This window comes from Oncorhynchus clarkii, chromosome 32 (genome assembly GCF_045791955.1).
Source record: "Oncorhynchus clarkii lewisi isolate Uvic-CL-2024 chromosome 32, UVic_Ocla_1.0, whole genome shotgun sequence".
Lineage (NCBI taxonomy): Eukaryota > Metazoa > Chordata > Actinopteri > Salmoniformes > Salmonidae > Oncorhynchus > Oncorhynchus clarkii.
The window spans coordinates 6,312,009-6,336,783 of record NC_092178.1 but is presented as its reverse complement, the minus strand read 5'-3'; positions in this window follow the sequence as shown (position 1 = coordinate 6,336,783).

The following is a 24,775-nucleotide window of genomic DNA, read 5'->3' as shown; positions in this document are numbered from 1 at the left end:
CAACAAACTACCATCTACCATCTAGCCCCACTACACAACCATCTACCATCTACCATCTATCCCCACTACACAACCATCTACCATCTAGCCCCACTACACAACCATCTACCATCTACCATCTAGCCCCACTACACAGCCATCTACCATCTAGCCCCACTACACAACCATCTACCATCTACCATCCAGCCCCACTACACAACCATCTACCATCTAGCCCCACTACACAACCATCTACCATCTAGCCCCACTACACAACCATCTACCATCTAGCCCCACTACACAACCATCTACCATCTACCATCTAGCCCCAGTACACAACCATCTACCATCTAGCCCCACTACACAACCATCTACCATCTACCATCCAGCCCCACTACACAACCATCTACCATCTACCATCTAGCCCCACTACACAACCATCTACCATCTAGCCCCACTACACAACCATCTACCATCTACCATCCAGCCCCACTACACAACCATCTACCATCTAGCCCCACTACACAACCATCTACCATCTACCATCTAGCCCCACTACACAACCATCTACCATCTAGCCCCACTACACAACCATCTACCATCTACCATCCAGCCCCACTACACAACCATCTACCATCTAGCCCCACTACACAACCATCTACCAACTAGCCCCACTACACAACCATCTACCATCTAGCCCCACTACACAACCATCTACTATCTAGCCCCACTACACAACCATCTACCATCTAGCCCCACTACACAACCATCTACCATCTAACCCCACTACACAACCATCTACCATCTACCATCTAGCTCCACTACACAACCATCTACCATCTACCATCTAGCCCCACTACACAACCATCTACCATCTACCATCCAGCCCCACTACACAACCATCTACCATCTACCATCCAGCACCACTACACAACCATCTACCATCTACCATCTAGCCCCACTACACAACCATCTACCATCTAGCCCCACAACACAACCATCTACCATCTACCATCTAGCCCCACTAGACAATCATCTACCATCTACCATCCAGCCCCACTACACAACCATCTACCATCTACCATCCAGCCCCACTACACAACCATCTACCATCTACCATCTAGCCCCACTACACAACCATCTACCATCTAGCCCCACTACACAACCATCTACAATCTAGCCCCACTACACAACCATCTACCATCTACCATCTAGCCCCATTACACAACCATCTACCATCTAGCCCCAGTACACAACCATCTACCATCTAGCCCCACTACACAACCATCTACCATCCAGCCCCACTACACAACCATCTACCATCTACCATCTAGCCCCACAACACAACCATCTACCATCTACCATCTAGCCCCACTAGACAATCATCTACCATCTACCATCCAGCCCCACTACACAACCATCTACCATCTACCATCCAGCCCCACTACACAACCATCTACCATCTACCATCTAGCCCCACTACACAACCATCTACCATCTAGCCCCACTACACAACCATCTACAATCTAGCCCCACTACACAACCATCTACCATCTACCATCTAGCCCCATTACACAACCATCTACCATCTAGCCCCAGTACACAACCATCTACCATCTAGCCCCACTACACAACCATCTACCATCCAGCCCCACTACACAACCATCTACCATCTACCATCTAGCCCCACTACACAACCATCTACCATCTACCATCTAGCCCCACTACACAACCATCTACCATCTACCATCTAGCCCCACTACACAACCATCTACCATCTACCATCTAGCCCCACTACACAACCATCTACCATCTACCATCTAGCCCCACTACACAACCATCTACCATCTACCATCTTGCCCCACTACACAACCATCTACCATCTAGCCCCACTACACAACCATCTACCATCTAGCCCCACTACACAACCATCTACCATCTAGCCCCACTACACAACCATCTACCATCTACCATCTAGCCCCACTACACAACCATCTACCATCTACCATCTAGCCCCACTACACAACCATCTACCATCTAGCCCCACTACACAACCATCTACCATCTAGCCCCACTACACAACCATCTACCATCTACCATCCAGCCCCACTACACAACAAACTACCATCTACCATCTAGCCCCACTACACAACCATCTACCATCTACCATCCAGCCCCACTACACAACCATCTACCATCTACCATCTAGCCCCACTACACAATCATCTACCATCTACCATCTAGCCCCACTACACAACCATCTACCATCTACCATCTAGCCCCACTACACAACCATCTACCATCTACCATCTAGCCCCACTACACAACCATCTACCATCTACCATCTAGCCCCACTACACAACCATCTACCATCTACCATCTAGCCCCACTACACAACCATCTACCATCTAGCCCCACTACACAACCATCTACCATCTAGCCCCACTACACAACCATCTACCATCTAGCCCCACTACACAACCATCTACCATCTACCATCTAGCCCCACTACACAACCATCTACCATCTACCACCCAGCCCCACTACACAACCATCTACCATCCAGCCCCACTACACAACCATCTACCATCTACCATCTAGCCCCACTACACAACCATCTACCATCTACCATCTAGCCCCACTACACAACCATCTACCATCTAGCCCCACTACACAACCATCTACCATCTAGCCCCACTACACAACCATCTACCATCTACCATCCAGCCCCACTACACAACAAACTACCATCTACCATCTAGCCCCACTACACAACCATCTACCATCTACCATCCAGCCCCACTACACAACCATCTACCATCTACCATCTAGCCCCACTACACAATCATCTACCATCTACCATCTAGCCCCACTACACAACCATCTACCATCTACCATCTAGCCCCACTACACAACCATCTACCATCTACCATCTAGCCCCACTACACAACCATCTACCATCTACCATCTAGCCCCACTACACAACCATCTACCATCTACCATCTAGCCCCACTACACAACCATCTACCATCTAGCCCCACTACACAACCATCTACCATCTAGCCCCACTACACAACCATCTACCATCTAGCCCCACTACACAACCATCTACCATCTACCATCTAGCCCCACTACACAACCATCTACCATCTACCACCCAGCCCCACTACACAACCATCTACCATCCAGCCCCACTACACAACCATCTACCATCTACCATCCAGCCCCACTACACAACCATCTACCATCTACCATCTAGCCCCACTACACAACCATCTACCATCTAGCCCCACTACACAACCATCTACCATCTAGCCCCACTACACAACCATCTACCATCTACCATCTAGCCCCATTACACAACCATCTACCATCTAGCCCCACTACACAACCATCTACCATCTAGCCCCACTACACAACCATCTACCATCTAGCCCCACTACACAACCATCTACCATCTACCATCTAGCCCCACTACACAACCATCTACCATCTACCATCTAGCCCCACTACACAACCATCTACCATCTAGCCCCACTACACAACCATCTACCATCTAGCCCCACTACACAACCATCTACCATCTACCATCCAGCCCCACTACACAACCATCTACCATCTACCATCTAGCCCCACTACACAACCATCTACCATCTACCATCTAGCCCCACTACACAACCATCTACCATCTACCATCTAGCCCCACTACACAACCATCTACCATCTACCATCTAGCCCCACTACACAACCATCTACCATCTACCATCTAGCCCCACTACACAACCATCTACCATCTAGCCCCACTACACAACCATCTACCATCTAGCCCCACTACACAACCATCTACCATCTAGCCCCACTACACAACCATCTACCATCTACCATCTAGCCCCACAACACAACCATCTACCATCTACCACCCAGCCCCACTACACAACCATCTACCATCTAGCCCCACTACACAACCACCTACCATCTAGCCCCACTACACAACCATCTACCATCTACCATCCAGCCCCACTACACAACAAACTACCATCTACCATCTAGCCCCACTACACAACCATCTACCATCTACCATCTATCCCCACTACACAACCATCTACCATCTAGCCCCACTACACAACCATCTACCATCTACCATCTAGCCCCACTACACAGCCATCTACCATCTAGCCCCACTACACAACCATCTACCATCTACCATCCAGCCCCACTACACAACCATCTACCATCTAGCCCCACTACACAACCATCTACCATCTAGCCCCATTACACAACCATCTACCATCTAGCCCCACTACACAACCATCTGCCATCTACCATCTAGCCCCATTACACAACCATCTACCATCTAGTCCCACTACACAACCATCTACCATCTAGCCCCACTACACAACCATCTACCATCTACCATCTAGCCCCACTACACAACCATCTACCATCTAGCCCCACTACACAACCATCTACCATCCAGCCCCACTACACAACCATCTACCATCTACCATCCAGCCCCAATACACAACCATCTACCATCTACCATCTAGCCCCACTACACAACCATCTACCATCTAGCCCCACTACACAACCATCTACCATCTACCATCCAGCCCCACTACACAACCATCTACCATCTAGCCCCACTACACAACCATCTACCATCTAGCCCCACTACACAAAAATCTACCATCTAGCCCCACTACACAACCATCTACCATCTAGCCCCACTACACAACCATCTACCATCTAGCCCCACTACACAACCATCTACCATCTAGCCCCACTACACAACCATCTACCATCTAGCCCCACTACACAACCATCTACCATCTACCATCTAGCTCCACTACACAACCATCTACCATCTACCATCTAGCCCCACTACACAACCATCTACCATCTACCATCCAGCCCCACTACACAACCATCTACCATCTACCATCCAGCCCCACTACACAACCATCTACCATCTACCATCTAGCCCCACTACACAACCATCTACCATCTAGCCCCACTACACAACCATCTACCATCTAGCCCCACAACACAACCATCTACCATCTACCATCTAGCCCCACTAGACAACCATCTACCATCTACCATCCAGCCCCACTACACAACCATCTACCATCTACCATCCAGCCCCACTACACAACCATCTACCATCTACCATCTAGCCCCACTACACAACCATCTACCATCTAGCCCCACTACACAACCATCTACCATCTAGCCCCACTACACAACCATCTACCATCTAGCCCCACTACACAACCATCTACCATCTACCATCTAGCCCCATTACACAACCATCTACCATCTAGCCCCACTACACAACCATCTACCATCTAGCCCCACTACACAACCATCTACCATCCAGCCCCACTACACAACCATCTACCATCTACCATCTATCCCCACTACACAACCATCTACCATCTACCATCTAGCCCCACTACACAACCATCTACCATCTAGCCCCACTACACAACCATCTACCATCTAGCCCCACTACACAACCATCTACCATCTACCATCCAGCCCCACTACACAACCATCTACCATCTACCATCTAGCCCCACTACACAACCATCTACCATCTACCATCTAGCACCACTACACAACCATCTACCATCTACCATCTAGCCCCACTACACAACCATCTACCATCTACCATCTAGCCCCACTACACAACCATCTACCATCTACCATCTAGCCCCACTACACAACCATCTACCATCTACCATCTAGCCCCACTACACAACCATCTACCATCTACCATCTAGCCCCACTACACAACCATCTACCATCTACCACCCAGCCCCACTACACAACCATCTACCATCTAGCCCCACTACACAACCATCTACCATCTAGCCCCACTACACAACCATCTACCATCTAGCCCCACAACACAACCATCTACCATCTACCATCTAGCCCCACTACACAACCATCTACCATCTACCATCTAGCCCCACTACACAACCATCTACCATCTACCATCCAGCCCCACTACACAACCATCTACCATCTACCATCTAGCCCCACTACACAACCATCTACCATCTACCATCTAGCTCCACTACACAACCATCTACCATCTACCATCCAGCCCCACTACACAACCATCTACCATCTACCATCTAGCCCCACTACACAACCATCTACCATCTACCATCCAGCCCCACTACACAACCATCTACCATCTACCATCCAGCCCCACTACACAACCATCTACCATCTAGCCCCACTACACAACCATCTACCATCTAGCCCCACTACCCAACCATCTACCATCTAGCCCCACTACACAACCATCTACCATCTAGCCCCACAACACAACCATCTACCATCTACCATCTAGCCCCACTACACAACCATCTACCATCTAGCCCCACTACACAACCATCTACCATCTAGCCCCACTACACAACCATCTACCATCTAGCCCCACTACACAACCATCTACCATCTACCATCTAGCCCCATTACACAACCATCTACCATCTAGCCCCACTACACAACCATCTACCATCTAGCCCCACTACACAACCATCTACCATCTACCATCCAGCCCCACTACACAACCATCTACCATCTACCATCTAGCCCCACTACACAACCATCTACCATCTACCATCTAGCTCCACTACACAACCATCTACCATCTACCATCCAGCCCCACTACACAACCATCTACCATCTACCATCTAGCCCCACTACACAACCATCTACCATCTACCATCCAGCCCCACTACACAACCATCTACCATCTACCATCCAGCCCCACTACACAACCATCTACCATCTAGCCCCACTACACAACCATCTACCATCTAGCCCCACTACCCAACCATCTACCATCTAGCCCCACTACACAACCATCTACCATCTAGCCCCACAACACAACCATCTACCATCTACCATCTAGCCCCACTACACAACCATCTACCATCTACCATCCAGCCCCACTACACAACCATCTACCATCTACCATCTAGCCCCACTACACAACCATCTACCATCTAGCCCCACTACACAACCATCTACCATCTAGCCCCACTACACAACCATCTACCATCTAGCCCCACTACACAACCATCTACCATCCAGCTCCACTACACAACAAGTTAAATGATTCTTCTTCTCCAGGCATTGTGAACAGGGAGATGAAAGGAAAGGAACGGAGCTCTCATATTTAGATGTTGTCACTAACCCCAAGGCTCTACCTGCAGAATCAGCCAAGAGGCGACTCCGGGATGCTGGCCTTCTAGACAGAGTTGCAAAGAAAAAGCCATATCTCAGATTGGCCAATAAAAATAAAATATTAAGATGGACAAAATGAACACAGACACTGGACAGAGGAACTCTGCCTAGAAGGCCAGAATCCCAGATTCGCCTCTTCACTGCTGACGTTGAGACTGGTGTTTTGCGGGTACTAAAATTTAGAAGAGAAAAGAAGCTAGGGAGTGCAAGCAGTAGTTCTGACCCGAGACACCAGGAGATGGATCAGGGACTATGTGCCAAAAATGGTGTCCTATTAAGTAGTCCACCACATAGGCAGTTGAATTGGGTTTGAGATGCATCCAGGGTGTGTATTTTGGGACTGGATTTGGGTGACAGAGTGTTTTTCCTGGTTCATTGCTTCCTGGCTCTGAATCATCTGAACCTGCCTGTGAATGAGGTCTCTGAGTATTGGAGCAAAAAGAAGAAAGAAATGTGTGTGTGTGTGTGTGTGTGTGTGTGTGTGTGTGTGTGTGTGTGTGTGTGTGTGTGTGTGTGTGTGTGTCTGTGTGTCTGTGTGTCTGTGTGTCTGTGTGTGTTACTCAGCCAGCTCGGGCTGTCGATGCCGTCTGGGCATCTCCACATCAGACACAGTGGGGAGTATTTCATTAGCACCCAGTGAAGGAGGACCAGTCTACATGAAAAGTGAACAACTGAAGCCGTCACATTGAAAGAAGTGGAAGAAGAAGAAGAAGGACGGCCACAATGAGCCATGTTGATGAAATGTCCTTATAAAGACGGATATTATTAATCGCAGACTTATCTTTATGGACATATGCAGTGATTCATATACATACCATCACTCTGATAGCAGTTCCTGAATGACAGTTTCATTATTGATGACGACAACGCGAATGACATATCAGTTATGTAAATTATCAGTTATGTAAATTATCAATGCGGATGACATATCAGTTATGTAAATTTTCAACGCGGATGACATATCAGTTATGTAAATTTTCAACGCGGATGATATATCAGTTATGTAAATTACCAACGCGGATGACATATCAGTTATGTAAATTATCAATGCGGAATACATATCAGTTATGTAAATTTTCAATGCGGGTGACATATCAGTTATGTAAATTTTCAACGCGGATGACATATCAGTTACCCGAATGATCCCATGACATCACGACTAAAAAGAAAGCCACAGTGGCCTTTGTATAAACAATAGTGGGCATTGACTACTTTAGACCAGAGCCCTATTCCTTATATAATGCACTACTTTAGACCAGAGCCCTATTCCCTATATAATGCACTACTTTAGACCAGAGCCCTATTCCCTATATACTGCACTACTTTAGACCAGAGCCCTATTCCCTATATAGTGCACTACTTTAGACCAGAGCCCATAGGGATTAAAGGTGTCATTTGGTATTGAGTCATTCATTCTCAGTTAGACAGGAAGAGACAGGAAGAGGAAACAGGAGGAGGAAACAGGGCCATAGTCATCAATCAAAACATGTCTATCATAAAAACCAGGGCATCAATACTTCATTATAGAGCAGAATGTCTTCTGAGATCATTCAGAATAGGCCTCAACACACACACATGCACACACACACACACGCACACACACACACACACACACACAGACACGCGCACACGCACACGCACACGCACACAGAGGGATTTCATAGAAAGTGTGAGTGTATGTACACGTAAGAATTCACATGCACAGCCCAGGGCTTTCTCAGCGCTGCGGTGGTTGGGGGCCAACCAGAGGCGATGCAGCTAGTGGCCAGGGATTTGTATTTGTATTGTGTATTTAATATGGATCCCCATTACTACTCTTCCTGGGGTCCAGCAAAATTAAAGCAGTTTATGACATTTTAAAAACATTACAAAAAATGCACAGATTTCACAACGCACTGTATGCCCTCAGGCCCCTACTCCACCACTACCACATATCTACAGTACTAAATCCATGTGTGTGTATAGTGCGTATGTTATCGTGTGTGTGAGTCTGTGTATGCATGTGTCTGTGCCTATGTTTGAGTTCATGAGGGAAGGGATGAATGGGATAAGGTCTCCAGAGAAGGTCTCCAGAGAAGGTCTCAAGGAAGGTCTCAAGGAAGGTCTCCAGAGAAGGGAGGAGGGGATCGGGTCAAGGGAGCAGGATGCCGGACCTCACTAATTGTAGGATTTAATCTGGAGAGAGAAGGGAGAAAGCAGTCAAGGCGTAGGGTAGTTCTGTGTAAGTGGGACCAGTGGACTCAATAGGCTGAGTGAATGAGGAGCAGAAGTCATCAACCTTCTTTTCAAAGTGGTTGACAACGTACTTCATTATAGAGCAGAATTTCTTCTGAGATCATTCACAGAGAGGGATGGGGAGGCGTTGAAGTATTAAGGAGGGAGAAGAAGGTGGAAAACAGGTTAGAGGCAGAATCTTGAAATAGTGGCTTTAGCAGCAGATACAGAAGAAGAGAAGATGGTGAGGAGAGAATGAAAGGATGCCAGCTCCTCCAGAAGTTTAGTTTTAGAGAATGAAAGGATGCCAGCTCCTCCAGAAGTTTAGTTTTAGAGAATGAAAGGATGCCAGCTCCTCCAGAAGTTTAGTTTTAGAGAATGAAAGGATGCCAGCTCCTCCAGAAGTTTAGTTTTAGAGAATGAAAGGATGCCAGCTCCTCCAGAAGTTTAGTTTTAGAGAATGAAAGGATGCCAGCTCCTCCAGAAGTTTAGTTTTAGAGAATGAAAGGATGCCAGCTCCTCCAGAAGTTTAGTTTTAGAGAATGAAAAGATGCCAGCTCCTCCAGAAGTTTAGTTTTAGAGAATGAAAGGATGCCAGCTACTCCAGAAGTTTAGTTTTAGAGAATGAAAGGATGCCAGCTCCTCCAGAAGTTTAGTTTTAGAGAATGAAAGGATGCCAGCTCCTCCAGAAGTTTAGTTTTAGAGAATGAAAGGATGCCAGCTCCTCCAGAAGTTTAGTTTTAGAGAATGAAAGGATGCCAGCTCCTCCAGAAGTTTAGTTTTAGAGAATGAAAGGATGCCAGCTCCTCCAGAAGTTTAGTTTTAGAGAATGAAAGGATGCCAGCTCCTCCAGAAGTTTAGTTTTAGAGAATGAAAGGATGCCAGCTCCTCCAGAAGTTTAGTTTTAGAGAATGAAAAGATGCCAGCTCCTCCAGAAGTTTAGTTTTAGAGAATGAAAGGATGCCAGCTCCGCCAGAAGTTTAGTTTTCTATCCTGAAAAAAAAGGTTTTCCTTACTCAAAAAAACTTTGCACCAGGTTCAAACGATAAATAAATCTGTCCCACAATCAACTCCTGATAAGTACAATGACTTGGGACTGACAATTACAGACAGGACAAGGATGGAACACACGTAACTGACTGGATATTTGTAATCCATGCTTTAATTTGATCTGCTTCGTTGGTCCGTGAAATTATCTGTGTAATATTCTTCACCGTCGTTCTTCGGTAAGTTCACTCTCCGTTAGTATCCCTTATGGAGTCGTAACACCAAGTCGTAAAAACTAAAGAAACACAAGGTCAAAGGTGATAGTGAAAGGTCAAAGTGGGGTCGTAACCTAGATGAGGCGGGCTCAAACATCCCTCCTTTAATATGAGTAGTGCTTCCTCTGTAAACGGACATAGAAGGCGATAAAACAGTGAGATGTGACACTAGAGAAGAGGTTGATGTTATTCCTCAAGGGGAAGCAGGGTAGACTTAGAGAACGCAAATAACTGACTCCTTTGAAATGAACTATTTATCCGTCAGAAAGTAGGCACATAACACCAGGATCGGGGTTAAGCCAATCACTAAGAAGATAGTTTATCTGGGAATCAGTGTGATTTGGTGTGATCCAGTTTGATCTGGTGTGATCCGGTGTTATCTTGATGAATGTATCGACATTGGTGTTAAGCACAGGCAAAATAATTGTATGTTGCCAGCCCCCCAGCTCAAAGACACGTTTTATCTCACAGAGTAAGATGGTTAAGAAAGCATAAAAGTAGTTTTGTTTAACATTTAATTTGGGCAAGACAAAAACTAGGAAAAGGAGAGTGAGAGAGAGAGAGAGAGAGAAACAGAGAGAGAGAGAGAGAGAGAGAGAGAGAGAGGGAGAGGGAGAGAGAGAGAGAGAGAGACAGAGAGAGAGAGAGAGAGAAAGAGAGAGAGAGAGAGAGAGAGAATGGAAGATGAAGAAACCTCTCTTGTTCACTTATTCTCCTCTCCCATCCCACTCCCTCCCTCCTATCCCCTCTCTATATATCCCTTTCCCTCCCTCCTATCCCCTCTCTATATATCCCTCTCCCTCCCTCCTATCCCCTCTCTATATATCCCTCTCCCTCCCTCCTATCCCCTCTCTATATATCCCTCTCCCTCTCTCCTATCCCCTCTCTATATATCCCTCTCCCTCCCTCCTATCCCCTCCCTATATATCCCTTTCCCTCCCTCCTATCCCCTCTCTATATATCCCTCTCCCTCCCTCCTATCCCCTCTCTACATATCCCTCTCCCTCCCTCCTATCCCCTCTCTATATATCCCTCTCCCTCCCTCCTATCCCATCTCTATATATCCCTCTCCCTCCCTCCTATCCCCTCTCTATATATCCCTCTCTCTCCCTCCTATCCCCTCTCTATATAGCCCTCTCCCTCCCTCCTATCCCCTCTCTATATATCCCTCTCCCTCTCTCCTATCCCCTCTCTATATATCCCTCTCCCTCCCTCCTATCCCCTCCCTATATATCCCTTTCTCTCCCTCCTATCCCCTCTCTATATATCCCTCTCCCTCCCTCCTATCCCCTCTCTATATATCCCTCTCCCTCCCTCCTATCCCATCTCTATATATCCCTCTCCCTCCCTCCTATCCCCTCTCTATATATCCCTCTCTCTCCCTCCTATCCCCTCTCTATATAGCCCTCTCCCTCCCTCCTATCCCCTCTCTATATATCCCTCTCCCTCCCTCCTATCCCCTCTCTATATATCCCTCTCCCTCCCTCCTATACCCTCTCTATATATCGCTCTCTCTCCCTCCTATCCCTCTCTCTTTCTCTCTCTCCCTCTTTCCTTCCCTCCCCTGCTCTTCTCCGTAGCAAGACAAGACAGGAATGACTTATTTATGTGGCTGTTTCGTCTGTGTCCGTGGGCTTAGTAATAATACTCATCTGTGTGGCCTGTAATGCAAAGCCTCATTGTTCTCAAACTGGGGATTTCAGTGGGATGAAAAGAGAGAACGGGAGCACTGGAGACTGCCACAGGCTGAGAGGCTACTGAAAACTGGAGAAACAAGGGAAGAGAAGAGAGAAGATGAGGAGGGGAAGAGAAGGGAGAGGGGGAGGGGAAGAGAAGGGAGCGGGTGAGGAGGGGAAGAGAAGGGAGAGGGTGAGGAGGGGAAGAGAAGGGAGAGGGTGAGGAGGGGAAGAGAAGGGAGAGGGTGAGGAGGGGAAGAGAAGGGAGAGGGTGAGGAGGGGAAGAGAAGAGAGAGGGTGAGGAGGGGAAGAGAAGGGACAGGGTGAGGAGGGGAAGAGAAGGGAGAGGGTGAGGAGGGGAAGAGAAGGGAGAGGGTGATGAGGGGAAGAGAAGAGAGAGGGTGAGGAGGGGAAGAGAAGGGAGAGGGTGAGGAGGGGAAGAGAAGGGACAGGGTGAGGAGGGGAAGAGAAGGGAGAGGGTGAGGAGGGGAAGAGAAGGGAGAGGGTGAGGAGGGGAAGAGAAGAGAGAGGGTGAGGAGGGGAAGAGAAGGGAGAGGGTGAGGAGGGGAAGAGAAGGGAGAGGGTGAGGAGGGGAAGAGAAGGGACAGGGTGAGGAGGGGAAGAGAAGGGAGAGGGTGAGGAGGGGAAGAGAAGGGAGAGGGTGAGGAGGGGAAGAGAAGAGAGAGGGTGAGGAGGGGAAGAGAAGAGAGAGGGTGAGGAGGGGAAGAGAAGAAAGAGGGTGAGGAGGGGAAGAGAAGGGAGAGGGTGAGGAGGGGAAGAGAAGAGAGAGGGTGAGGAGGGGAAGAGAAGGGAGAGGGTGAGGAGGGGAAGAGAAGGGAGAGGGTGAGGAGGGGAAGAGAAGGGAGAGGGTGAGGAGGGGAAGAGAAGGGAGAGGGTGAGGAGGGGAAGAGAAGGGAGAGGGTGAGGAGGGGAAGAGAAGGGAGAGGGTGAGGAGGGGAAGAGAAGGGAGAGGGTGAGGAGGGGAAGAGAAGGGAGAGGGTGAGGAGGGGAAGAGAAGAGAGAGGGTGAGGAGGGGAAGAGAAGAGAGAGGGTGAGGAGGGGAAGAGAAGGGAGAGGGTGAGGAGGGGAAGAGAAGGGAGAGGGTGAGGAGGGGAAGAGGAGAGAGAGGGTGAGGAGGGGAAGAGAAGAGAGAGGGTGAGGAGGGGAAGAGAAGAGAGAGGGTGAGGAGGGGAAGAGAAGGGAGAGGGTGAGGAGGGGAAGAGAAGAGAGAGGGTGAGGAGGGGAAGAGAAGAGAGAGGGTGAGGAGGGGAAGAGAAGGGAGAGGGTGAGGAGGGGAAGAGAAGGGAGAGGGTGAGGAGGGGAAGAGAAGGGAGAGGGTGAGGAGGGGAAGAGAAGGGAGAGGGTGAGGAGGGGAAGAGAAGGGAGAGGGTGAGGAGGGGAAGAGAAGAGAGAGGGTGAGGAGGGGAAGAGAAGGGAGAGGGTGAGGAGGGGAAGAGAAGGGAGAGGGTGAGGAGGGGAAGAGAAGGGAGAGGGTGAGGAGGGGAAGAGAAGGGAGAGGGTGAGGAGGGGAAGAGCAGGGAGAGGGTGAGGAGGGGAAGAGAAGGGAGAGGGTGAGGAGGGGAAGAGAAGAGAGAGGGTGAGGAGGGGAAGAGAAGGGAGAGGGTGAGGAGGGGAAGAGAAGGGAGAGGGTGAGGAGGGGAAGAGAAGGGAGAGGGTGAGGAGGGGAAGAGAAGGGAGAGGGTGAGGAGGGGAAGAGAAGGGAGAGGGTGAGGAGGGGAAGAGAAGGGAGAGGGTGAGGAGGGGAAGAGAAGGGAGAGGGTGAGGAGGGGAAGAGAAGAGAGAGGGTGAGGAGGGGAAGAGAAGAGAGAGGTGAGGAGGGGAAGAGAAGAGAGAGGGTGAGGAGGGGAAGAGAAGGGAGAGGGTGAGGAGGGGAAGAGAAGGGAGAGGGTGAGGAGGGGAAGAGAAGGGAGAGGGTGAGGAGGGGAAGAGAAGGGACAGGGTGAGGAGGGGAAGAGAAGAGACAGGGTGAGGAGGGGAAGAGAAGAGAGAGGGTGAGGAGGGGAAGAGAAGGGAGAGGGTGAGGAGGGGAAGAGAAGGGAGAGGGTGAGGAGGGGAAGAGAAGGGAGAGGGTGAGGAGGGGAAGAGAAGAGGGTGAGGAGGGTGAGGAGGGGAAGAGAAGGGAGAGGGTGAGGAGGGGAAGAGAAGGGAGAGGGTGAGGAGGGGAAGAGAAGGGAGAGGGTGAGGAGGGGAAGAGAAGGGAGAGGGTGAGGAGGGGAAGAGAAGGGAGAGGGTGAGGAGGGGAAGAGAAGGGAGAGGGTGAGGAAGGGAAGATAATGGAGAGGGTGAGGAGGGGAAGAGAAGGGAGAGGGTGAGGAGGGGAAGAGAAGGGAGAGGGTGAGGAGGGGAAGAGAAGGGAGAGGGTGAGGTGGGGAAGAGAAGGGAGAGGGTGAGGAGGGGAAGAGAAGAGAGAGGGTGAGGAGGGGAAGAAAAGGGAGAGGGTGAGGAGGGGAAGAGAAGGGAGAGGGTGAGGAGGGGAAGAGAAGGGAGAGGGTGAGGAGGGGAAGAGAAGAGAGAGGGTGAGGAGGGGAAGAGAAGGGAGAGGGTGAGGAGGGGAAGAGAAGGGAGAGGGTGAGGAGGGGAAGAGAAGGGAGAGGGTGAGGAGGGGAAGAGAAGGGAGAGGGTGAGGAGGGGAAGAGAAGGGACAGGGTGAGGAGGGGAAGAGAAGGGAGAGGGTGAGGAGGGGAAGAGAAGGGAGAGGGTGAGGAGGGGAAGAGAGAGGGGAGAGGGTGAGGAGGGGAAGAGAAGGGAGAGGGTGAGGAGGGGAAGAGAAGGGAGAGGGTGAGGAGGGGAGGGGAAGAGAAGAGGAGGGAGGGTGAGGAGGGGAAGAGAAGGGAGAGGGTGAGGAGGGGAAGAGAAGGGAGAGGGTGAGGAGGGGAAGAGAAGGGAGAGGGTGAGGAGGGGAAGAGAAGGGAGAGGGTGAGGAGGGGAAGAGAAGGGAGAGGGTGAGGAGGGGAAGAGAAGGGAGAGGGTGAGGAGGGGAAGAGAAGGGAGAGGGTGAGGAGGGGAAGAGAAGGGAGAGGGTGAGGAGGGGAAGAGAAGGGACAGGGTGAGGAGGGGAAGAGAAGGGAGAGGGGGAGGGGAAGAGAAGGGAGAGGGTGAGGAGGGGAAGAGAAGGGAGAGGGTGAGGAGGGGAAGAGAAGGGAGAGGGTGAGGAGGGGAAGAGAAGGGAGAGGGTGAGGAGGGGAAGAGAAGGGACAGGGTGAGGAGGGGAAGAGAAGGGAGAGGGGAGGAGGGGAAGAGAAGGGAGAGGGTGAGGAGGGGAAGAGAAGGGGAAGGAGAGGGTGAGGAGGGGAAGAGAAGGGAGAGGGTGAGGAGGGGAAGAGAAGGGAGAGGGTGAGGAGGGGAAGAGAAGGGAGAGGGTGAGGAGGGGAAGAGAAGGGAGAGGGTGAGGAGGGGAAGAGAAGGGAGAGGGTGAGGAGGGGAAGAGAAGGGAGAGGGTGAGGAGGGGAAGAGAAGGGAGAGGGTGAGGAGGGGAAGAGAAGGGAGAGGGTGAGGAGGGGAAGAGAAGGGAGAGGGTGAGGAGGGGAAGAGAAGGGAGAGGGTGAGGAGGGGAAGAGAAGGGAGAGGGTGAGGAGGGGAAGAGAAGGGACAGGGTGAGGAGGGGAAGAGAAGGGAGAGGGTGAGGAGGGGAAGAGAAGGGAGAGGGTGAGGAGGGGAAGAGAAAGAGAGGGTGAGGAGGGGAAGAGAAGGGGAGGGTGAGGAGGGGAAGAGAAGGGACAGGGTGAGGAGGGGAAGAGAAGGGAGAGGGTGAGGAGGGGAAGAGAAGGGAGAGGGTGAGGAGGGGAAGAGAAGGGACAGGGTGAGGAGGGGAAGAGAAGGGAGAGGGTGAGGAGGGGAAGAGAAGGGAGAGGGTGAGGAGGGGAAGAGAAGGGAGAGGGTGAGGAGGGGAAGAGAAGGGAGAGGGTGAGGAGGGGAAGAGAAGGGAGAGGGTGAGGAGGGGAAGAGAAGGGAGAGGGTGAGGAGGGGAAGAGAAGGGAGAGGGTGAGGAGGGGAAGAGAAGGGAGAGGGTGAGGAGGGGAAGAGAAGGGAGAGGGTGAGGAGGGGAAGAGAAGGGAGAGGGTGAGGAGGGGAAGAGAAGGGAGAGGGTGAGGAGGGGAAGAGAAGGGAGAGGGTGAGGAGGGGAAGAGAAGGGAGAGGGTGAGGAGGGGAAGAGAAGGGAGAGGGTGAGGAGAAGAGAAGGGAGAGGGTGAGGAGGGGAAGAGAAGGGAGAGGGTGAGGAGGGGAAGAGAAGGGAGAGGGTGAGGAGGGGAAGAGAAGGGAGAGGGTGAGGAGGGGAAGAGAAGGGAGAGGGTGAGGAGGGGAAGAGAAGGGAGAGGGTGAGGAGGGGAAGAGAAGGGAGAGGGTGAGGAGGGGAAGAGAAGGGAGAGGGTGAGGAGGGGAAGAGAAGAGAGAGGGTGAGGAGGGGAAGAGAAGGGAGTGGGTGAGGAGGGGAAGAGAAGAGAGAGGGTGAGGAGGGGAAGAGAAGGGACAGGGTGAGGAGGGGAAGAGAAGGGACAGGGTGAGGAGGGGAAGAGAAGGGAGAGGGTGAGGAGGGGAAGAGAAGGGAGAGGGTGAGGAGGGGAAGAGAAGGGAGAGGGTGAGGAGGGGAAGAGAAGGGAGAGGGTGAGGAGGGGAAGAGAAGGGAGAGGGTGAGGAGGGGAAGAGAAGGGAGAGGGTGAGGAGGGGAAGAGAAGGGAGAGGGTGAGGAGGGGAAGAGAAGGGAGAGGGTGAGGAGGGGAAGAGAAGGGAGAGGGTGAGGAGGGGAAGAGAAGGGAGAGGGTGAGGAGGGGAAGAGAAGGGAGAGGGTAAGGAGGGGAAGAGAAGGGAGAGGGTGAGGAGGGGAAGAGAAGAGAGAGGGTGAGGAGGGGAAGAGAAGGGAGAGGGTGAGGAGGGGAAGAGAAGGGAGAGGGTGAGGAGGGGAAGAGAAGGGAGAGGGTGAGGAGGGGAAGAGAAGGGAGAGGGTGAGGAGGGGAAGAGAAGGGAGAGGGTGAGGAGGGGAAGAGAAGGGAGAGGGTGAGGAGGGGAAGAGAAGGGAGAGGGTGAGGAGGGGAAGAGAAGAGAGAGGGTGAGGAGGGGAAGAGAAGGGAGAGGGTGAGGAGGGGAAGAGAAGAGAGAGGGTGAGGAGGGGAAGAGAAGGGAGAGGGTGAGGAGGGGAAGAGAAGGGAGAGGGTGAGGAGGGGAAGAGAAGAGAGAGGGTGAGGAGGGGAAGAGAAGGGAGAGGGTGAGGAGGGGAAGAGAAGAGAGAGGGTGAGGAGGGGAAGAGAAGGGAGAGGGTGAGGAGGGGAAGAGAAGGGAGAGGGTGAGGAGGGGAAGAGAAGGGAGAGGGTGAGGAGGGGAAGAGAAGGGAGAGGGTGAGGAGGGGAAGAGAAGGGAGAGGGTGAGGAGGGGAAGAGAAGGGAGAGGGTGAGGAGGGGAAGAGAAGGGACAGGGTGAGGAGGGGAAGAGAAGGGAGAGGGTGAGGAGGGGAAGAGAAGAGAGAGGGTGAGGAGGGGAAGAGAAGGGACAGGGTGAGGAGGGGAAGAGAAGGGAGAGGGTGAGGAGGGGAAGAGAAGAGAGAGGGTGAGGAGGGGAAGAGAAGGGAGAGGGTGAGGAGGGGAAGAGAAGGGAGAGGGTGAGGAGGGGAAGAGAAGGGAGAGGGTGAGGAGGGGAAGAGAAGGGAGAGGGTGAGGAGGGGAAGAGAAGGGAGAGGGTGAGGAGGGGAAGAGAAGAGAGAGGGTGAGGAGGGGAATAGAAGGGAGAGGGTGAGGAGGGGAAGAGAAGGGAGAGGGTGAGGAGGGGAAGAGAAGGGAGAGGGTGAGGAGGGGAAGAGAAGGGAGAGGGTGAGGAGGGGAAGAGAAGGGAGAGGGTGAGGAGGGGAAGAGAAGGGAGAGGGTGAGGAGGGGAAGAGAAGGGAGAGGGTGAGGAGGGGAAGAGAAGGGAGAGGGTGAGGAGGGGAAGAGAAAGGAGAGGGTGAGGAGGGGAAGAGAAGGGAGAGGGTGAGGAGGGGAAGAGAAGGGAGAGGGTGAGGAGGGAGAAGAGAAGGGAGAGGGTGAGGAGGGGAAGAGAAGGGAGAGGGTGAGGAGGGGAAGAGAAGGGAGAGGGTGAGGAGGGGAAGAGAAGGGAGAGGGTGAGGAGGGGAAGAGAAGGGAGAGGGTGAGGAGGGGAAGAGAAGGGAGAGGGTGAGGAGGGGAAGAGAAGGGAGAGGGTGAGGAGGGGAAGAGAAGGGAGAGGGTGAGGAGGGGAAGAGAAGGGAGAGGGTGAGGAGGGGAAGAGAAGGGAGAGGGTGAGGAGGGGAAGAGAAGAGAGAGGGTGAGGAGGGGAAGAGAAGGGAGAGGGTGAGGAGGGGAAGAGAGAGAGAGAGGGTGAGGAGGGGAAGAGAAGGGAGAGGGTGAGGAGGGGAAGAGAAGGGAGAGGGTGAGGAGGGGAAGAGAAGGGAGAGGGTGAGGAGGGGAAGAGAAGGGAGAGGGTGAGGAGGGGAAGAGAAGGGAGAGGGTGAGGAGGGGAAGAGAAGGGAGAGGGTGAGGAGGGGAAGAGAAGGGAGAGGGTGAGGAGGGGAAGAGAAGGGAGAGGGTGAGGAGGGGAAGAGAAGGGAGAGGGTGAGGAGGGGAAGAGAAGGGAGAGGGTGAGGAGGGGAAGAGAAGGGAGAGGGTGAGGAAGGGAAGAGAAGAGAGAGGGTGAGGAGGGGAAGAGAAGGGAGAGGGTGAGGAGGGGAAGAGAAGGGAGAGGGTGAGGAGGGGAAGAGAAGGGAGAGGGTGAGGAGGGGAAGAGAAGGGACAGGGTGAGGAGGGGAAGAGAAGGGAGAGGGTGAGGAGGGGAAGAGAAGAGAGAGGGTGAGGAGGGGAAGAGAAGGGAGAGGGTGAGGAGGGGAAGAGAAGGGAGAGGGTGAGGAGGGGAAGAGAAGGGACAGGGTGAGGAGGGGAAGAGAAGGGAGAGGGTGAGGAGGGGAAGAGAAGAGAGAGGGTGAGGAGGGGAAGAGAAGGGAGAGGGTGAGGAGGGGAAGAGAAGGTCCAAGCTCCACGTGCAATTCGCCCCTTTGCCCACTTTTCTTCCCTTCATTGAATGGAGCTCTGCTGTTTCATGGCCCCCAACGCTTTCACAGGATCCCGGGCCCTTTACGGATCGACCTCCCCACTCAACTACGGATTGCCTGTCGAAGAACCCTTGTATGAAATAAATGCTTTGAGTTCGTCAGGTCTGCAACAGTAATGCTAGCTTGGTATGCAAATGGACGGAGGTGGTGAATACAACCAGAGATACTGAAATGTAATGATCTCTCTGGTGCAATTTAGCAATTTAGCTAACGACATTAGATTACATTATTGCTGGTTATGTAATTTACTGTAGGTAGCTATCTTTTGATTAAGCGAGGCAGGATAGCGAGCGTCTTTAGATAGTGTAGCTAGGCCTCGCTAGCTACCTCGCTAGCTACCTCACCCCAACTTAGTACAGCGCATTCGGAAAGTTTTCATACCCCTTGACTTTCTCCATATTTTGTTACGTTACAGCCTATACTGTGAACATTTATTAAATCGCCCCCCCCCCTCATCAATCTACACACAGTACCCCATAATGACAAAGCAAAATAATGTAATAAAGAAATAAAACATCACATGTACATATTCAGACCCTTTGAGACTTGAAATGGAGCTCAGGTGCTTCCTGTTTCAATTCATCATCCTTGAGATTGATTGGACATGATTTGGAAAGGCATATACTTATCTATATAAGGTCCCACAGTTGACAGTGCATGTCAAAGTTAAAAAATCAAGCCGTGAGGTTGAAGGAATTGTCCGTAGAGCTCCGAGACAGGATTGTGTCGAGGCACAGGTCTGGGCAAGGTTAACAAAACCTTTCTGCAGCATCGAAGACCCCAAGAACACAGTGGCCTCCATCATTCTTAAAACTGAAGAAGTTTGGAACTACCAAGACCCTTTCTAGAGCTTGCTGCCCAGCCAAACTGACCAATCGGGGGAGAAGGGCTGTGACCAAGAACCTTAAGGTCACTCTGATAGAGCTCCAGAGTTCCTCTGTGGAGATGGGAGTACATCTCCTCTGTGGAGATGGGAGAACATCTCCTCTGTGGCGATGGGAGAACATCTCCTCTGTGGAGATGGGAGAACATCTCCTCTGTGGCGATGGGAGAAGCTTCCAGAAAAACTGTTTGAATGATGTCTATGAGTATAACAGAACTCATATGGCAGGCAAAAACCTGAGACAAAATCCAAACAGGAAGTGGGAAATCTGAGGTTTGTAGTCTAGTTTTTCAAGTCGTTGCCTATCGAATTTACAGTGTCTATGGGGTCATATTGCACTTCCTAAGGCTTCCACTAGATGTCAACATTCTTTAGAACATTGTTTGAGGCTTCTACTGTTTCCTGACCCCTCCTGTCTCAGCCTCCAGTATTTATGCTGCAGTAGATTATGTGTCGGGGGCTAGTTTGTTATATCTGGAGTACTTCTCCTGTCCTATCCGGTGTCCTGTGTGAATTTATGTGTGCTCTCTCTAATTCTCTCTTTCTCTCTCTCAGAGGACCTGAGCCCTAGGACCATGCCTCAGGACTACCTGACATGATGACTCCTTGCTGTCCCCAGTCCACCTGGCCGTGGTGCTGCTCCAGTTTCAACTGTTCTGCCTGTGATTATTTTTATTTGACCATGCTGGTCATTTATGAACATTTGAACATCTTGGCCATGTTCTGTTATAATCTCCACCGGCACAGCCAGAAGAGGACTGGCCACCCCACATAGCCTGGTTCCTCTCTAGGTTTCTTCCTAGGTTTTGGCCTTTCTAGGGAGTTTTTCCTAGCCACCGTGCTTCTACACCTGCGTTGCTTGCTGTTTGGGGTTTTAGGCTGTGTTTCTGTACAGCACTTTGAGATATAAACTTATGTAAGTACATTTGATTTGATTTGATTTACTGTGAAGGAGGGGGAAATAAGAGCTGAATGAGTCCGGGCTCTGCCAGAGTGCCATGAGCTGATCACGTGTGCTCACGTGAGAGCGACCTGCGTTCCATCGCATTTCTATAGACAAAGGAATTCTCCGGTTGAAACATTATTGAAGAGTTATGATAAAAACATCCTAAAGATTGATTCTATACTTCGTTTGACATGTTTCCATGAACTGTAATATGACTTTTCGTCTGAACTTTCGCCTGGACTTGCCCACGCCTCGTGACTTTGGATTGTGTACTAAACGCGCAAACAAAAAGGAGGTATTTGGACATGAATTATGGACTTTATCGAACAATTTATACATTTATTGTGGAACTGGGATTCCTGGGAGTGCATTCTGATGAAGATCATCAAAGGTAAGTGAATATTTACAATGCTATTTCTGACTTCTGTTGACTCCACAACATGGCGGATATCTGTATAGCTTGTTTTGTTGTCTGAGCTCTGTACTCGGATTATTGCATGGTGAGCTTTTTTGAAATATGGCACAGCGGTTGCATTAAGGAGAAGTTTCTCTAAAGTTCCATGCATAACACTACTGAAAGTAACGCCCCCAATGTAAACTGAGATTTTTGGATATAAATATGAACTTTATCGAACAAAACATACATGTATTGTGTAACATGAAGTCCTATGAGTGTCATCTGTTGAAGATCATCAAAGGTTAGTGATTAATTTTATCTCTATTTATGCTTTTTGTGACTCCTCTCTTTGGCAGGAAAAATGGCTGTGTTTTTCTGTGACTAGGTACTGACCAAGAAGGAGAGTGATGGAGTGCTGCATCAGATGACCTGGCCTCCACAATCCCCCTACCACAACCAACATAATCATTTGGTGTGCTTTCGTCATAAATCCTTTTTGAAATCGTTAAAATGGTGTAAAGTACATGTATGTTTGAGGAATTTTAATTATGGAATTTCTGTTGTTTTGAATTTGGCGCCCTGCAATTTCACTGGCTGTTGGCTAGGTGGGAAGCTAGCGTCCCACATATCCCAGAGAGATTAACCTTGTTCTGAACACCTCCAATTACAAAGGTAATGTGGTTCGGTAAGAATAATTCCCCTCTTCCCACTGGTGTTATTACTACCTCTGAGGGTTTAGAGTACTTGGGAGTGTGGCTAGACTGTACACTGTCCTTCTCTCAGAACATATCAAAGCTGCAGACTAAAGTTACATCTAGACTTGGTTTTCTCTATCGTAATCTCTCCTCTTTCACCCCAGCTGCCAAACTAACCCTGATTCAGATGACCATCCTACCCATGCTAGATTACGGAGATATAATTTATAGATTGGCAGGTAAGGGTACTCTCAAGGAGCTAGATGTTCTTTACCATTCGGCCAACAGTTTTTCCATGTTCTCCTTATAGGACACATCACTGCACTCTATACACCTCTGTAAACGGGTCATTTCTGCATACCACAAGACCCACTGTTTGATGCTTATTTATAAACACCCCGTTAGGCCTCACTCCCCCCTATCTGAGATATCTACTGCAGCCCTCATCCTCCACATACAACACCCATTCTGCCAGTCACCTTCTGTTAAAGGTCCCCAAAGCTCACACATCCCTGGGTTACTCCTCTTTTCAGTTCGCTGCAGCTAGCGACTGGAACGAGCTGCAACAAACACTCAGACTGGACAGTTTAATCTCAATCTCTTCATTCAAAGACTAAATCATGGACACTCTACTGACAGTTGTGGCTGCTTTGTGTGATGTATTGTTGTCTCTACCTTCTTGACCTTTGCGCTGTTGTCTGTGCCGAATAATGTTCGTACCATGTTTTGTGCTGTTACATGTTGTGTTGTTACCATGTTGTTGTCATGTTGTGTTGCCACCATGTTGTGTTGTTACCATGTTGTTGTCATGTTGTGTTGCCACCATGTTGTGTTGTTACCATGTTGTTGTCATGTTGTGTTGCCACCATGTTGTGTTGTTACCATGTTGTTGTCATGTTGTGTTGCCACCATGTTGTGTTGTTACCATGTTGTTGTCATGTTGTGTTGTTACCATGTTGTTGTCATGTTGTGTTGCCACCATGTTGTGTTGTTACCATGTTGTTGTCATGTTGTGTTGCCACCATGTTGTGTTGTCATGTGTTGCTGCCTTGCTATGTTGTTGTCTTAGGTCTCTCTTTATGTAGTGTTGTCTCTGTTGCTGTGATGTGTGTTTTGTCCTATATTTAAATCATATTTTTGTACACAATTTATCCCGTCCCCGCAGGAGGCCTTTTGCCTTTTGGTAGGCCGTCATTGTAAATAAGAATGTGTTCTTAACTGACTAGCCTGGTTAAATAAAGGTTAAGTACATAATACATCAAATAAAACCAATCAGGCCAGATGGAGAAGGCCAGCATCCCGGAGTCGCCTCTTCACTCCCGCTCCTCTTTCTATTCTGGTTAGAGCCAGTTTTCTCTGTTCTGTGAAGGGAGTAGTACATAGCGTTACAGGGAGACAGGACGGACAGCTGATCGTCCTCGCAGTGGCAGACATGTAACAACACCTGCACAGGATCGGTACATCCGAACATCACACCTGCGGGACAGGTACAGGATGGCAAGAACAACTGTCCGAGTTACACCAGGAAGGCACAATCCCTCCATCAGCGCTCACACTCAGCAATAGGCTGAGAGAAGCTGGACTGAGGGCTTGTAGACCTGTTGTAAGGCAGGTCCTCACCAGACATCAGCGGCAACAATGTCGCCTGTGGGCACAAACCCACCGTCGCTGGACCAGACAGGACTGGCAAAAAGTGCTCTTCACTTACTAGTCATGGTTTTGTCTCACCGGGGGTGATGGTCTGATTCACGTTTATCATCGAAGGAATGAGCATTACACCGAGGCCTGTACTCTGGATCGATTTGGAGGTGGAGGGTCTGTCATGGTCTGGGGCGGTGTGTCACAGCATCATTGGACTGAGCTTGGTGTCATTGCAGGCAATCACAATGCTGTGCTTTACAGGGAAGACATCCTCCTCCGTCATGTGATACCCTTCCTGCAGGCTCATCCTGACATTACCCTCCAGCACAACAACGCCACCAGCCATACTGCTCATTCTGTGCTTTATTTCCTGCAAGATAGGAATGTGTGTTCTGCAATGGCCAACGAAGAGCCCAGATCTCAATCCTATTGAGCACGGCTGGGACCTGTTGGATCGGAGGGTGAGGGGTAGGGCCATTCCCCCCAGAAATGTCTAGGAACTTGCAGGTGCCTTGGTGGAAGATTGGGGTAACATCTCACAGCAAGAACTGACAAATCTGGTGCAGTCCATGAGGAGGAGATGCACTGCAGTACTTAATTAATGCAGCTGGTGGCCACCCCCAGATACTGACTGTTACTTTTGATTTTGACCCCCCCCCCCCCTTGTTCAAAGACACATTATTCCATTTCTGTTAGTCACATGTCTGTGGAACTTGTTCAGTTTATGTCTCAGTTGTTGAATCT